This window comes from Pleurodeles waltl, chromosome 7 (assembly GCF_031143425.1).
Source record: "Pleurodeles waltl isolate 20211129_DDA chromosome 7, aPleWal1.hap1.20221129, whole genome shotgun sequence".
Lineage (NCBI taxonomy): Eukaryota > Metazoa > Chordata > Amphibia > Caudata > Salamandridae > Pleurodeles > Pleurodeles waltl.
Genome location: NC_090446.1, coordinates 994,252,157 through 994,267,261, shown reverse-complemented (window position 1 = coordinate 994,267,261; position 15,105 = coordinate 994,252,157). Strand labels below are relative to the sequence as shown.

General features: G+C 45.4%; 1 protein-coding gene across 3 annotated transcripts in view; it reads right to left on the bottom strand.

Annotated features, from left to right (window-relative positions):
* SDK2 (sidekick cell adhesion molecule 2) overlaps nt 1–15,105 on the bottom strand; it is a 945,724-nt gene that overhangs the window by 8,670 nt on the left and 921,949 nt on the right. The gene's annotated exons all lie outside the window — the stretch shown is intronic.

The following is a 15,105-nucleotide window of genomic DNA, read 5'->3' as shown; positions in this document are numbered from 1 at the left end:
TCTGGGTTATCAATTATAGTCTTGATTCTTCTACTACTTAGGGAAATTTCTCCTGAAGATATACACATTTTCCTGCTTCCTGAGGAGTAACGGTTATTTGTTCCACCACTGCGCAACTCTAATCTGAAAGGATCTGCCACCACACCTAACCTTTTTAAATCTGGGTATACAGATCAGAATTGAAGATGCAGATCACATCTATTCCCTGCAGTGTCCCATCCAACTTCTATGCTAGACAAGTAAACCCAATGTTGGATCTTAAACTACTCTTTCAGGACTATTGTTACATGGTTTAATAGCTCTTGCAGTCCCATTTAACATACTGAATGGCCTCTCCACCGAGACTCATGGTTGTTCAATTTTTCAGTACCATGACTTCCACTACCAAACAGCCGCAGAATTATCTAATTTTGGGCTAGTGAGTTAATTCATGCTGGAGTCAGAGAGCGTAATGGACTACCGTTAGACAAAACTGGGCACACATTCATCACAGCGCAGATATTCTATACAGTAGTTATCACAGAGCACACATGTAGGAGGCTGGCCTGGCTTGTAGTGGGTACCAGAGGTACTTACACCTTGTGCCAGGTCCAGTTATCCCTTATTAGTGTAGAAGAGGTGTTTCTAGCAGCTTAGACTGATAGAAGGTAGCTATGGCAAAGCAGATTAGGCTGAACTAGGAGACATGCAAAGCTCCGACTATACGACTTATATCATATGCACAATATCATAAGAAAACACAATGCACAGAGTTACTAAAAATAAAGATACTTTATTTTTATGACAATACGCCAAAAGTATCTCAGTGAGTACCCTCAGTAAGAAGGTAAGTTATATACACAAGTTATATGTACACAAACCAAAATTAGGTAAGTAAGAACAAGAAAATTAATGCAAACAGTGTAGAATTACAATAGGTTGCAATAGGCAAGCATAGGTATAGGGGCAACACAAACCATATATTCCAAAAGTGGAATGCGAACCACAAATGGACCCCAGACCTATGTGAGCTTGTAGAGGGTCACTGGGACTGTAAGAAAACAGTGAGGGTTAGAAAAATACCCCACCCCTAGACCCTGAAAAGTAGGAGTAAAGTGCATCTACTACCCCCAGAGAGCACAATAGTCGTGATAGGGGAATTCTGCAGGAAGAACAAACACCAGCAGTGCACTGACAACGGATTTCCGGACCTGAGTACCTGTAAGACAAGGGGACCAAGTCCAATAGTCACAATAGTGTCCAAGGGGGGCAGGAGCCCAGGAAACCACGGATGAAGGTGCAAGGAAGCTGCCTCCGGTTGGAAGAAGCTTGGAGTTCTGCAAGAAAGAAGAGTACTAGGAACTTCTCCTTTGGAAGACGGATGTCCCACGTCGTGCTGAAGCTTGCAGAGGTGTTCCCATGCAGAAATACCTCAAACAAGCCTTGCTAGCTGCTGGGGTCGCGGTAGAGGTTTTTGGGTGCTGCTGAGGACCAGGAAGGACCAGGATGTCACCTTTTGGAGGAGGGGACAGAGGGGGCGCTCAGCAACTCGCAGAGCCCTCACAGAAGCAGGCAGCACCCGCAGAAGTACCCCAACAGGCACTTAGAAGAAGAGTGAACCGGAGTCCACGCGAAGTTACAAAAGGGGGTCCCACGATGTCGGAGGACAACTCAGAAGGTTGTGCACTGAAGGACGGAGTGCCGGGGGCCCAGGCTAGGCTGTGCACAAAGGAAATCCTGGAAGAGTGCACAGGAACCGGAGCAGCTGCAAATCACGCGGTACACAGCTTTGCAGTCTAGCGTGGGGAGGCAAGGACTTACCTCCACCAAACTTGGACTGAAGAGTCACTTGGACAGAGTTGCTGTGTTCCAGGGACCACACTCATCAGGATGAGAGGGGACCCAGAGGAGCAGTGATTCAGTCTTTTGGTGTCTGCGTTAGCAGGGGGAAGATTCCGTCGGCCCACAGGAGATTTCTTCAGAGCTTCTGGTGCAGGGTGAAGGCAGGCTACCCCCAGAGCACCACCTTGAAACAGCTGAGAAAGCCGGCAGGATTAGGCGCTACAGTGTTGCTGGTAGTCGTCTTGCTACTTTGTTGTGGTTTTGCAGGCGTCCTGGAGCAGTCAGTGGTCGATCCTTTGGTAGAAGGTGAAGAGGGAGATGCAGAGGAACTCTGGTGACCTCTTGCATTCGTTATCTGAAGAATTCCCCAAAGCAGAGACCCTATATAGCCAGAAAAGGAGGTTTGGCTACAAAGTTAGGAGGATTGGCTACCAAGAGAGTTAAGAGCCTATCACAAGGAGCCTCTGACGTCACCTGCTGGCACTGGCCACTCAGAGCAGTCCAGTGTGCCCCCACACCTCTGTTTCCAAGATGGCAGAGGTCTGGGACACACTGGAGGAGCTCTGGGCACCTCTCCTGGGAGGTACTGGTCAGGGGAGTGGTCACTCCCCTTTCCTTTGTCCAGTTTCGCGCCAGAGCAGGGCTGGGGAAACCCTGAACCGGTGTAGACTGGCTTATGCAGAGATTGGCACCATCTGTACCCATCAAAGCATTTCCAGAGGCTGGGGGAGGCTACTCCTCCCTAGCCCTTCACACCTATTTCCAAAGGGAGAGGGTGTAACACCCTCTCTCAGAGGAAATCCTTTGTTCTGCCTTCCTGGGCCAGGGTTACCAGGACCCCAGGAGGGCAGAAACCTGTCTGAGGGGTTGGCAGCAGCAGCAGCTGCAGTGGAGACCCCGGAAAGGCAGTTTGGCAGTACACGGGTTCTGTGCTAGACACCCGGGGGATCATGGAATTGTCCCCGCAATACCAGAATGGTATTGGGGGGACAATTCCATGATCTTAGACATGTTACATGGCCATGTTCGGAGTTACCATTGTGACGCTATACATAGGTACTGACCAATGTATAGTGCACATGTGTAATGTGGTCCCCGCACTCACAAAGTCCAGGGAATTTGCCCTGAACGATGTGGGGGCACCTTGGCTAGTGCCAAGGTGCTCACACACTAAGGGCCGTATTTATACTTTTTTTAGCGCCGCATTTGCGCCGCTTTTTGACGCAAAACGGCGCAAACCTACAAAATACAATGGTATTTTGCAAGTTTGCGCCGTTTTTGCGTCAAAAAACGACGCAAATGCGGCGCAAAAAAAGTATAAATACGGGCCTAAGTAACTTTGCACCCAACCTTCACCAGGTGAAGGTTAGCAATATAGGTGACTTATAAGTTACTTATGTGCAGTGGTAAATGGCTGTGAAATAACGTGGATGTTATTTCACGCATGCTGCAGTGGCTGGCCTATGTAAGAATTGTCAGAGCTCCCTATGGGTGGCAAAAGAAATGCTGCAGCCCATAGGGATCTCCTGCAACCCCAATACCCTGGGTACCTCAGTACCATATACAAGGGGATTATATGGGTGTACCAGTATGCCAATGTGAATTGGTCAATTAAGTCACTAGCCTGTAGTGACAGATTTGGAAAGCAGAGAGAGCATAAACAATGAGGTTCTGGTTAGCAGAGCCTCAGTGATACAGTTAGGCACCACACAGGGAACACATATAGGCCACAAACCTATGAGCACTGGGGTCCTGGCTAGCAGGATCCCAGTGACACATAACAAACACACTGACAACATAGGGTTTTCACTATGAGCACTGGGCCCTGGCTAGCAGGATCCCAGTGAGACAGTGAAAACACCCTGACATATACTCACAAACAGGCCAAAAGTGGGGGTAACAAGGCTAGAAAGAGATTACCTTCCTACAACACACCAGTACCCACAATAATGATAATCAATCACAACTTCCAACAGAACAAATAAGTCAGAACAATGCACATAAACCCAACACAGCTCACTTATGTATTGTCTTGTTAGGTGCGGTCAAAGGCGCCCTCTAGCTGGATATCACTGAGTTCAAAACAACGCTCTACCTATCATAAAACAACGTTCCTCTCAAAGACAACACATAACGCTTTAAATCAACACCACACAACCCTTAACATCTATACAGATCGAGAGGTATACTTTAGCCCATAAGCGAGACACCATAACTCAGCTACGTACACACACACATCAAACTGAGTAACGCATATGCCAGTACTACAGATAACATGTACCTGGACTGGTAAAGACCACCAGAGACATACAAAATACAACCCTACAGTAAACATATACATAAAGAATGAACTGTACCCATTTTATTGATGATCCTACTCAAACACAAAACAGTCTCTGGATTGTAGTTGAATCCTCAACACCAAGGTGTGAAGGTGCCCAAACCTGGCAACGAACCGAGGCAATGGCAGTAGAGAACTATGTTCATATTTGATAACATAGCATAGCGTAACGTAACATCTCATGTAGATTAATCATATGTATATTTTTCTCATAAGGATATTCTGAAAATATGTCAGGAGACGCCCACCCATGGACCAACCAAATGGAAGCACAGTATCCATCCAGTATCTCCCCGAAATATTGTTATAATTGTACTCCTTTTTCTTTAAATCATTCACTTTGTAGCTTCATTAGCGTAGGATCCTCTGAAAAGACACATTCTGTTCCAGTCGTTTTAGTATTTTTGATGACACGCAGTCGCTGGGGCATTGCGTAGAGTGAAAACTGTCAGGAGAGCTCTGTTTACATGAGCAGGCCCCAATATGGTTCGGAAGCTGCCTTTATGGGTGTAAACCTGTATTGTTATCTGTCGTTTATGCAGTGCACGGTCTGCTGTTATTATGACATTCCAACACATTGAATTATAATTATATGAACTGACCATCCACTGTTGTGATACCACATCCTTGCAGGCAGCGTGGCACCCAGGGCTCTGTACCCGGTGCCATCCTTGCTGCACATTCATCTGTGAAAACAGGAGCGCTGTAGCCACAGGGCCTGTCACAGCGAATGAAGGCCAAGCCTGGCCCTGGGCCTTCTTCACCCTGGACGAGGAATTCAAAGTGCAGTCAGAGGGGGACTTGGCAAGCGAGTCTCCTCATCCAGACAGTCTCACACTCCCTCTGGCTTCATCTCTACGCGTTGTTAATGGTGCCTAACTCATCAAAAGATGGCGGCTGCTCTATTGCTTATTCTTATTCTGAGCTAGAACCCTGGCAACACTTTGTGGCCACTGGTCTGTCAGTGAGTGCAGCGTGAGGCGCGTCTGTGAGTGCAGTCAGAGCGCACTCTGAGGAGGGGGCGCCTGTCCATCAGTGCACTGCAAGCGTAAGGGCTCTTTCTATGAGTACACTAACAGTGTGAGAGTGAGTCCCTGATTACTCTGTGAGAAGAAGGATAGGTCCACCCACACTGGAGAGGTGGAAGCGAGGAACCCTCTTCCATTCGACTTTTGTCTCAATTATCAATTATACTTTGTAAATGAGTGGGTTCTCTGTACACAATGTGCGAGATATGGGATCTGTCTTTGATTACACTGTGATATTTGATGAGCCAATACCTGATTGCACCGTGAGAGGTGATAATACAATACTTGATTACACTGTGAGAGATGAAGAGCCTATACTTTATTACACCGTGGGACGCAATGAGCCAATACTTGGTTACACTCGGGAAGCAGACCAGTCAGTACGTTATAGCACTGTGGGAGGTAGATGATCTGACGCCGATTACAGCATAAAAATTGAGGAACCTTTACTTGATTTCACTGTGAGAGGCAATTAGTCATTACTTGATTACATATGGGAGGTGGCTGATCTGTCCCTGATTACACTGATGAAGATGAGAAGCCAATACTTCATTACATTCTGATATGTGAGGAACGAATCCTCCATTACACTTTGGGAGGGGGCAATCTGTCTGATTACACTGTGAAAGGAGAGGACCCAGACCCTGAAAATCTGAAAATCAGTGGTCCACAGGTAGTGAGAACGTAATGACATTTACGGTATCCATTATATATTTTAGCTCACCATGACGCCCCTTCCTGGCCCATTGTTCATCCACTTCCCAGGGAACTTGTCTACCACCATGCTTTCTTTCTCTGTTAGGTTGTTACCGGAAGTGACCATTTCTGTACTCTATTTCCTCTCCAAGGATGGCCACAGGAAGTGCTGTGCTGTATTTTAGGCATTCGTTTCCTACAGGGACTTCTTATCCCCATTGAGGGCACTATACATGTCCCTTCTTGAAAGAGAGACTCCCACTTGCTATTGACTTTGCTTTTGACACAGTTGTATTTGTTGCTGCAGTCACTGGGGTCATCGAGGTAAACATTACTGGTGATGGATGTGAAATTGAAGTTCCTGGGTGGTCCTTATTAAAGAGTACTGTATGTGTGACATAGTGTGGTCTTATACTTCCGTCAGAGTTTTTATGAGGATAACTGCAGTAAGTACAAGTGCCTTTCTACTTTCTAAGGTGACCTGATCTCTAAGGAGTATTTGAGTGTATGCTTTTTCAAGTGCATTGTAGATTGCTACCAGTTGGTGCCTTCACTGCCCCCAAACCTTTTTGGCTTTAAGAAAGGGGGAGGGGATTATTTTAGAGAAATCGGCGCTCTTTTAGATTGGTAGTGACATCTGCCTTCATGCAGATGTGAGTAATGCTCTGAGGGGTCTATTCAATTTTACACCCACATTACCATGCAGTGGTGAGAATGCTTGTGTGATGCTCTTCTGTGCAGCAGTGATAATCCCCTGTGTAGTGGTCGAATGCCTATATGATGCAGTGTGCTGCAGTGGTTAGAATGCCTGAATCATTCTGTGCTCTGCAGTGGCGATAGTGCTTGTCCGATACTGTGCTCTGCAATGCTGAGAAAACGTGTCTGATATTGTACTCTGCAATGTTGAGAATGTTTGAATAATGCTGTGCTGTGAAGTAGTTAGACGCTTGTATGGTGCAGTGTAAGAATGGCTGCACTACGATGTGCTCCGCAGTGGTGATCATGCTTGCATGACACATGATTCTGCAGTAGCGAGGATGCTTGCATTGTGCTGTGCTCAGCAGTAGTTAGAATGCTTGTATTTCAGAGGACCACTTAGCCAACCACTTCTCAAGTTGTTTTCAGCAGCACAGGTCCATGGCTACTGCCTAGCTCTCAGTAGAATTAGGACTAGTTCCTACAGCACGTTTAGCCTGCCAGTGCCAAGATGGCTACTGTTTGCATCTGCGTATGTAAAATTAGTACCGATCTGGCAGGCTATGCTGCTGCTGAACACCCAGCACCCCACAGCGCCACGGCATGCTCCAAAGCTTAGAAGGGTGAGCTTACCAGCGCTTCTGACTCCTGCTTTGCATCCACGTTTCAGAAGGCAGGTAAACAGCAGCAGGGAACCCTGCCTCCTCCAAAGACGAGACACGGCATGACACACAACACAGTGCCAGGTTGTCAAGCAGGTGCACTTAATATATGTACTTCCAGCAAGAGGTGAATCATCCCACCTTTGTTGACATGGTAGGTGATGTGAAGATTAAGATGCTGTATAACACTATCATTACACATAAAATAAATATCACACTTTAATAAACAACACACAACTGAAGGGCAGCTATTCAAGAGACACAGCAGAAATTTACTTTAGAGTTAGGGTTCTGTCTCATGGAGGAAGTCTAAACAGGTTCCATCCTAAAACACCTCAGTCTACCTCAGCCCAGAGATGCAGGGGTGCAGAGCCTGAATGCCAGTGATTAACTTTAGACAGTGGTTGCCCGTTGGGAGCACCAGCACTTATTTTTGGAGGCCGGGACTTATTCTTTTTTCATGAGGCAATTACTGTGAGCAAAAAACACATATGGTAAAGACAGAGAACGAGAAAGACGGTAAAGCGTCACAAAGGGAGAAAGCAGAAAGCTTCAAGAGTGAGCTGAATGGACAGGGAGTGGCTGTAAATGGATTGAAAAGGCCCGAGATGGCTTTGGGATTACGCTGTCTCAGTATTCTGTGCTCACACATTTAAATGCAGTAGCCACATGTCTCAGAGTAGAGCTCTGGGCCCCCACACGTTTTAAAGTCGAGCCGAGGCAGCACGCATGCGCTCTCTCGACATGCTGTAATCTAGTCTGTGGGATTTCACCATGCACATCACTTTAATTCGTTCCACCATGCACATCACTTTAATTCGTTCCTTGGCCTGCTTTTCAAAATTCCTTTGGTTTGTTAGGTTAATGCTTTAGGTTTGTCTCGCCTTGAGGCTGTTTTGTTACTGCCTTGGGACTGACCCTCGTGTATGGATTATTGCACAATAGGCCACATACCTAAGTGTTGGTGCAATACTTTGTAGGTCGAGCATAAGCGTTCAACTTCTTGTACACTTTTAAGTATACTTATACTGTGAGTCCAAAGCTATTTCATTTGTTGGTTGCAGTGTCCTTTAAAAGTCTTTGCTTGCTAGTGGTCAGTTTTGCCCCTTTGCACTGCCTTTTTCTCTTTGGTAGCAGGGAACAACTACTGAATAATTACACTATGTCCTGTTTATTTCTTCTGTAGGGGACTTTATTTTTTTTGTATTTGCCTGTTCTTCTTACACTGTGGGTGTGTGTTCCAGAGCAGCCATGCGTCCTCGGGCAAGTCCCTTCACCCTCCCAGATCCCTCTGCAAACATAAAACCAACAGCAGAGGGGGGATTTTCCAGATCCAGCTCGGCCTTGCTCTCTTTCGCTTGTTTTTCATATGTCAGTTAAGACTTAAAACTTCCTCCCTGTGGTTCTCATTCTAGCCCTTAGAAAGGTTTGGAAAAAAACTTGAATGCTCGTCCTGCTTTTCAGTGATTCACCTCAGTGTGTTTTCCAAATCCTCCTATCTGATAAGTGAGTTTCCATTCCATACCATCAGAGAAACGCAATCTCTTAAATATGTCAACGGACGGGTAAGAAACCATGGTTGAATGTCCTCCGCACAACGGGAGTTCTTTCATGTTGACTCTCTCTCACCCATACAGTGTGTGTGGTAGCGCTATACTGTCTGAGGTGCAAGGCCTCTCTCTGTACAGGCCTCAGCTTCAAAACAGCACCCAGAATCTTCGAACTTTAATCATGAAAGAGCTGGTCTGTCGATGATTTTCTAACAAACACCATTGGCCCTGAGAAATGTTGAGAAATATTTACAACTTAGGTTGTAAATATTTCTCCCCCCTCCCCCGCCAGCAGCGGCAAACCTTTTCCCCAAAAACGATAATAAACTGTGTTTATCATCTTTTTCGGGGAAAGGGGCGGGCCACAGGGGTGACGAGCCATGAGGGGAAGTGCTCAGCACTCCCCCTCACGGCGCATCTATGTTTGGCTGGCCGTCTCGGGCTGGCCAAGCATACATGCTCAGAAGGGTCTCTCCAGCCCAGCAACACATTTGCCCCACTGGAGAGATCCTGGACAGGCTTCCAGTCTGCCTGGGAGCGCCTTGGCCGGGTGCTCCCAGCCAATCCTAATGCTGCTCTGAGCAGCATCAGGATTGGCCGTGGGGCAGACTGGGGAGCCTGTGCCTGCAGCGCCAGCGAGACAGAGGAGCGGCGCGGGGGGGGGAAGTGTTTTTTTTCTTATATTTTTTTCATGTAATGTGTCATTGTCCCCAACCCGCTGCCCCGCCCCTCTGAGACCTGCGAGCCACAACTGCTTGGATATATTAATAGTTGCCACTCTTGGATGCAGTCATTCCTCCTTCCTTTCTGGTGTTTCTACATGCTTTCCCTTTGCTTGGAAATATATATCTATTGGTAAGCAAAAAATAAAAAAAACTGCTGAAAATGTAGGGGGCTGTGAAATCTCTCCTGAACTGTGAGCTCTGTTTACTGCAGACAAAACAGTGCTACACATCTGGGCTGTCCAGCTTTCTCTGGCAACCAGAGTATAGAAATTAGAGCTGAAAATGCTCTGGTGTTACAAGTCAGTTCTTATTCAGAGATTTGAGACTCCTTCCAGCACAACATATACTCTAGTTATTGCTATATTGCTCATTACATTGGGTTGCTCTCTGACACGCTTCAGTTGACTCTTCAAAGCATATGTCATGGCTGATTGCATTATGCCCTTTGGTATGGGTTGCCTCTTCACTACTCCTTTGTGAACTCCAGAGTATGTACTATGGTTGGTGAAAAGCTCCAACCTCAATTGTAGCACTCTTCTCCACTCAGCTGTACCCGATAGTCAATGTCATTTAAAGTGTGAAGTTCACACTACTCCAAGGATGGTATGTATTCCCAACCATAGCTACATCTATTATCACATGATTCTTCTACAGTTAAGGATAGGTGCACAGTTTCTGTTATACATGCACAACAACATAACTCTTCCAATCCAAGTCATACCACGCTCACTTGTTACACACTAGAATCTAATGCTTAAGGGTCCTGTTTTGAGCATCTTTCACATCAAATTATTACATAGGCAAAACATTAGAGCACAATAGAGCCATTTATGTTTCTTACACACAAATGTCTCTAGTATACATGGCCCAGCGGAGGATAGTGGTGTATATGCTTCCGCTATGCAAAGGTAGTGGAGCGCTGTACAGGATCAAATGCAAGCAGTCAATGAGTGATAGAGGTAGCTGTTTTTTTAATTGCTGCTGTATTGTGAGATAGTATACTTTGAAGAGGTAAGTAAGTCATTTTTTATTGTTTAGTTGATTAAAACCATTGCAAACAGCTAAAAAAATGTTACAGTAAAAAGCAAGAGAGAAGACGTGTGCAAGGTAAAAATAGAAGGTCCTTACAGTAAAACTCAGTTCGTACGAGTACAATTATTGAGACAACCTCCAAATGGAAAATTTAGAAACTTGCAAATTAGTCGGCGTAATCTGAATACCAGTTCGTACAATACGGAGCTGTTAGTGGGGGGGAAAAGCTTCTACTGTTCAATGCTCCGCATGCTGGGATAGTACTGTTAGACGATACGTCTGTTGACGATAAATGCCAACATACCTAGTTCCCCATGCGGGTGGGCATTATCAGCAGCTTATCCATGACTCCCCATATCAATTGATTGGCACTGCTTGACTTATGTATGTTATTATTAGCTGTTGACCTTTAGCTTCCTCACGTGCCTGGGGGGAGGGGGATAGTCTCTGCCTGAGGATATCAAAAGGTTTTGCGCACCTCACCAAGGCCTACGGTGCAATATTATGAAAACAGGTAGATGATGCAAGCTGGCAAGTGCACACCTTAAGGGCCAGAAAAACAGGTCCAATCATCGATCTACTCCCTTGTTTTATCGCACAGCAGCAGCACAACATGCAACCATGATTAGTGTGGATAAGTGCAAAGTCTGCATCCACCTTTGTCACTGTCACCCACCCGTGCTGGATTAAACAGTATCTGCCAGCAGATTCCCACATTAATGTTTTCCATCAGGTAAGGTTGAGGTTTCCCTAGGAGTTGTTAAGGGGCTGAGCCAATAACGACTTATCTTTAATTGATCGGTCTTGCTTCAATGAAATATGCTTCAGTTGATGGTTAATAGCCTTTTTCCAGATGTTGATTGAGATGTCTCCCGTTTTAGGGGGAGCTGTTTCTTCAATCTCAGGGGTTTTTATGGCATTTCTTACTTGGGTGTACCAGGGATTGCCGGCATTTCAAAGATTCATTTTTACAAGTGTCCTTTTCATGAGTTAGGCATCGCTGTTCTGGTCCTGATATAATATTTCAGCATTGAGGCTTGACAAGCTAGAGTTTGCCTAGCCAGCTCCAGTTCCAGCCTCAGGGTAGCTCTGCATGCATGACGTGGCAGTTGAAAGATTTTCCTGCATGCACTGCAGTGGGATTGTTGAGTCTAGGGCCCCTGGGTAGGTGTGATGGCCGTACTGCAAGGCTGGTAGGAGAGTTGCCTTTGTTACCCTTAGTATTGGCTCCCCAGAGGCGCTGTGCAGCAGCCGATACAGCTGACCAATCCCATACGTATTGGCAGCATTCTTTTTTTGATGGCATTACCTGTGCTCCACCAGAGCTACTTCACTGAACCACATGCCCAGGTAATTGTACTTCCTAGCTGTGCTGATGATGTTACTTCCCAAGTGCCAGGAAGCAATCTTTTTAATTTTATATCTTCCAAAGATTACAACCTTTGATTTGTTTTGGTTTACCTGGAGATGGGTAGACTGGTTGGAGGTGTTCAGTGCCTGCTGCTGTCCAGATCTAGTGCAGTCCATAATCACAATATTGTCTGGATATCGAATAATTTGCAGCTTAATGGTCCCTAGGTTGAGACGGATGAAACAGCAGGATTCAAAGTCTTTCCCCAAATCAGCAGTGTACAGGTTGAACAGCAATGGGGCCAAAACACAGCTCTGCTTTGAACCACAAGTTGTTTTCATTTTTTAAGTAACCGTACATAGGCCCGGTTTCACTTAGACTCATGTCCCAGTGTACAACAACATTATGGCTCCTAGCAGCATAGGGAGTTTACCCTGGGTGTACAGCTTCATCCATAGGGTGGCCCTATATACTCTCTAAGCTGCACTATAATCAACGGAGCATCAGAAAAGCAGCAGTCTGTTAATTTGGGTTCACAAAAGGTAGAGCGAGGATGTTGTCCACTGTTGATGTCGTAGCCCTAAAGCCTGATTGGAAAAATGGTAAATTTCTTGCTCCTGGGCTTACATCTCTAGCTGTTCCAACAAGTCTCGGGCGTAGGCTTTAGCTGCGACATCAAGGAGGGCATTTAGGGGATAGTTTGCCACCAGTGACCGATCTGCTTTTTAGGTCGAGCGTGCAAGCGCTCTGACGTGTTGTAATTTATCTGTGGGCTTTTAACCACTCTCACTGCACGCCCATCACTATCACTCATTCATGGGCTTACCTTTGTTATAATTAATAAATATGTTTGTCCCTCTTTGGGGCAGTTTTGTTACAGCCTTGGCCATTGGCCATTGACCCTGTTATATGGATAATTGCGCCTTTGCACCTTTATCCTCAGTCTGAGCATGATCTGAGAACAAACTCCCACCAACCTTGGACCTGGCTACAAGAGAGTGTCCCTGAGCCACTTTAAGGCCCCCCTCACCCATTTGGGCTGTGATGCACTCTAGTATCCCTCAGTAGTGGTTAGTTTGTCAAAATAAAAAAACAAGCATTGGCACAGGCAATAGACCTTGCTTTTGGGGCCTTATAAGTATTTAGCCGTGCAGCACAGTCAAATATTATCAGAAATAAACTATGTTTGGAACATTTTAAGTATTTAGCCATGTAGCACCTTAAACCTTTATCAGAAATAAACTGTGTTTGTGCATGCCTTCATACACTTGGCATTAGACTTTAATGGTCAAAACATCACCTATAGGGCACCACGATGAAAATAGCATTTGGAAGGAACATGGTCATGTGACCATATAGTCAGCCTCTAGAGAGCATAACCACATGAAAACATAGTGGCAGGAAATAATGCAGTATAACCATATATGTAGCCCCTAGAGAGCGTAGTCCTTCCACATTTTCAGACCTAGCAGGTCTACTGCAATACTATTACAAAGAAGTCCCTTAAAACACAAACTACTCCCACATCTAACACAAAATTTCCAGCCATGAGAGATATTAAAAAGACACTGAATGGAGGGAGAGGTTGTTTTTTTGGGGGTCCCCGCTAACCTAGTGTGGGGACCCAGAGATGATCTAGACAGAAAGAGCAGATTGTGGTGAATGTTTTGAAGGTGGTCCCAGTGTCCATGGTCCACTACAGGCAGAGTTATGAGCAAAATGTTTTGTAAAATAATGCCCTCAAAGCATTATGGGTCGACCGAGTGCAGAAAATACTTTAATATGTTGACTTTAATGCTCAGAACAGCCCCTAGAAGACACCACAATAAAAACATAATTTGTAAGAAACATGGTCATGTAACCATATAATTAGCCCCTGGGGGGCATAACCACATGAAAATAGAATGTCATAAAGTAATGCAATACAACCATATACTTAGCCCCTAGAGGACATAGGGCCTGATTACAACTTTGGAGGAGGTGTTAATCCGTCCCAAATGTGACGGATATACCACCAGCCGTATTACGAGTTCCATAGGATAGAATGGACTCGTAATACGGCTGGTGGTATATCCGTCACTTTACCGTCACTTTTAGGATGGATTAACACCTCCTCCAAAGTTGTAATCAGGCCCCTAGTGCCTTATACATTTTCAGGCCTAGCAGTCCTACTGCAAACACCAAGGCCCTTAGGACGTAAACTACTCAAATCTGAAAAAACAAAAGTTACAGCCGTAAGAGAGCTTAAAAAGGGACTGAATGGTGGGAAAGGGTTATTATTTTGGGGTTCCCACTAACGTAGTATGGGAACCCACAAATGACCTAATCAGAAAGAGTGCATCATGCTGAAAGTTTTGGTGGTGGTCCCATTGTCCTAGGGCCACCGCAGGCTGAGTTATGTGCAAACATGTTTTGAAAAAAAAAGCTTGCAAAGCATTTTGGGGCTACTTATCATGAGTGCAGTGAATAATGTAGTATTGTCTCTCCGCTGTGCTGCGAGAGCCGTTGTGGATTTCTGCGTTTTTTTGTGAAGTATTTATCAATTACAAGTGTTTTTGGGAAAGCTATGAATTGTGGGAGGGTGCCAAGGGAGAGACAAAAGAATTTACTCTGATGAGGTAACAGTGTTAACAGTGTGAACAATGTGACCAGTGCTCCAATACCACTGATGGAGTTTGCGCTGTGAGCCCTGTGAGGTCCATGGCTGCCATAGAGCACGAAGAGGAGAGACAAAAGAAAAAAATTGTTCACCCACACTGAAGTATACTGGCAATCGTGCAATTTTATGACAAGACCGAGGCTCTATTATGCGTTCTTTTCTTACTTTAATTCAAACAGCAGCAGTCAAGAAACTACAACTCCCAGAAAGGTTAGACAACAACTAACCAAAGGGAGCAAAACCATAACCTGAACTGGACCAATAGGAAGGGGCCATAAACCATAGAGAGCACCCTTGACTGCAAGCAGCCCTCTTTTCTTGCTGCTCGCAGTCAAGATAAGTACTCTCCTATTTCTCATACGTATCTCCTATTTTCTTCGTTTTATATTTGAGGTTTTTTAAAGGTGTTATTATATTTCTTATTGTTTACACACTGTTTACCTGTTCTGCCTGCCGTTTACCGCTTCGCGGCGACTTATCCCGTGCCCCCTCACCCCCTACCTTTCAACTCGGACTCTTGCGCTCGCTCCGTCGAGCGTTCTAT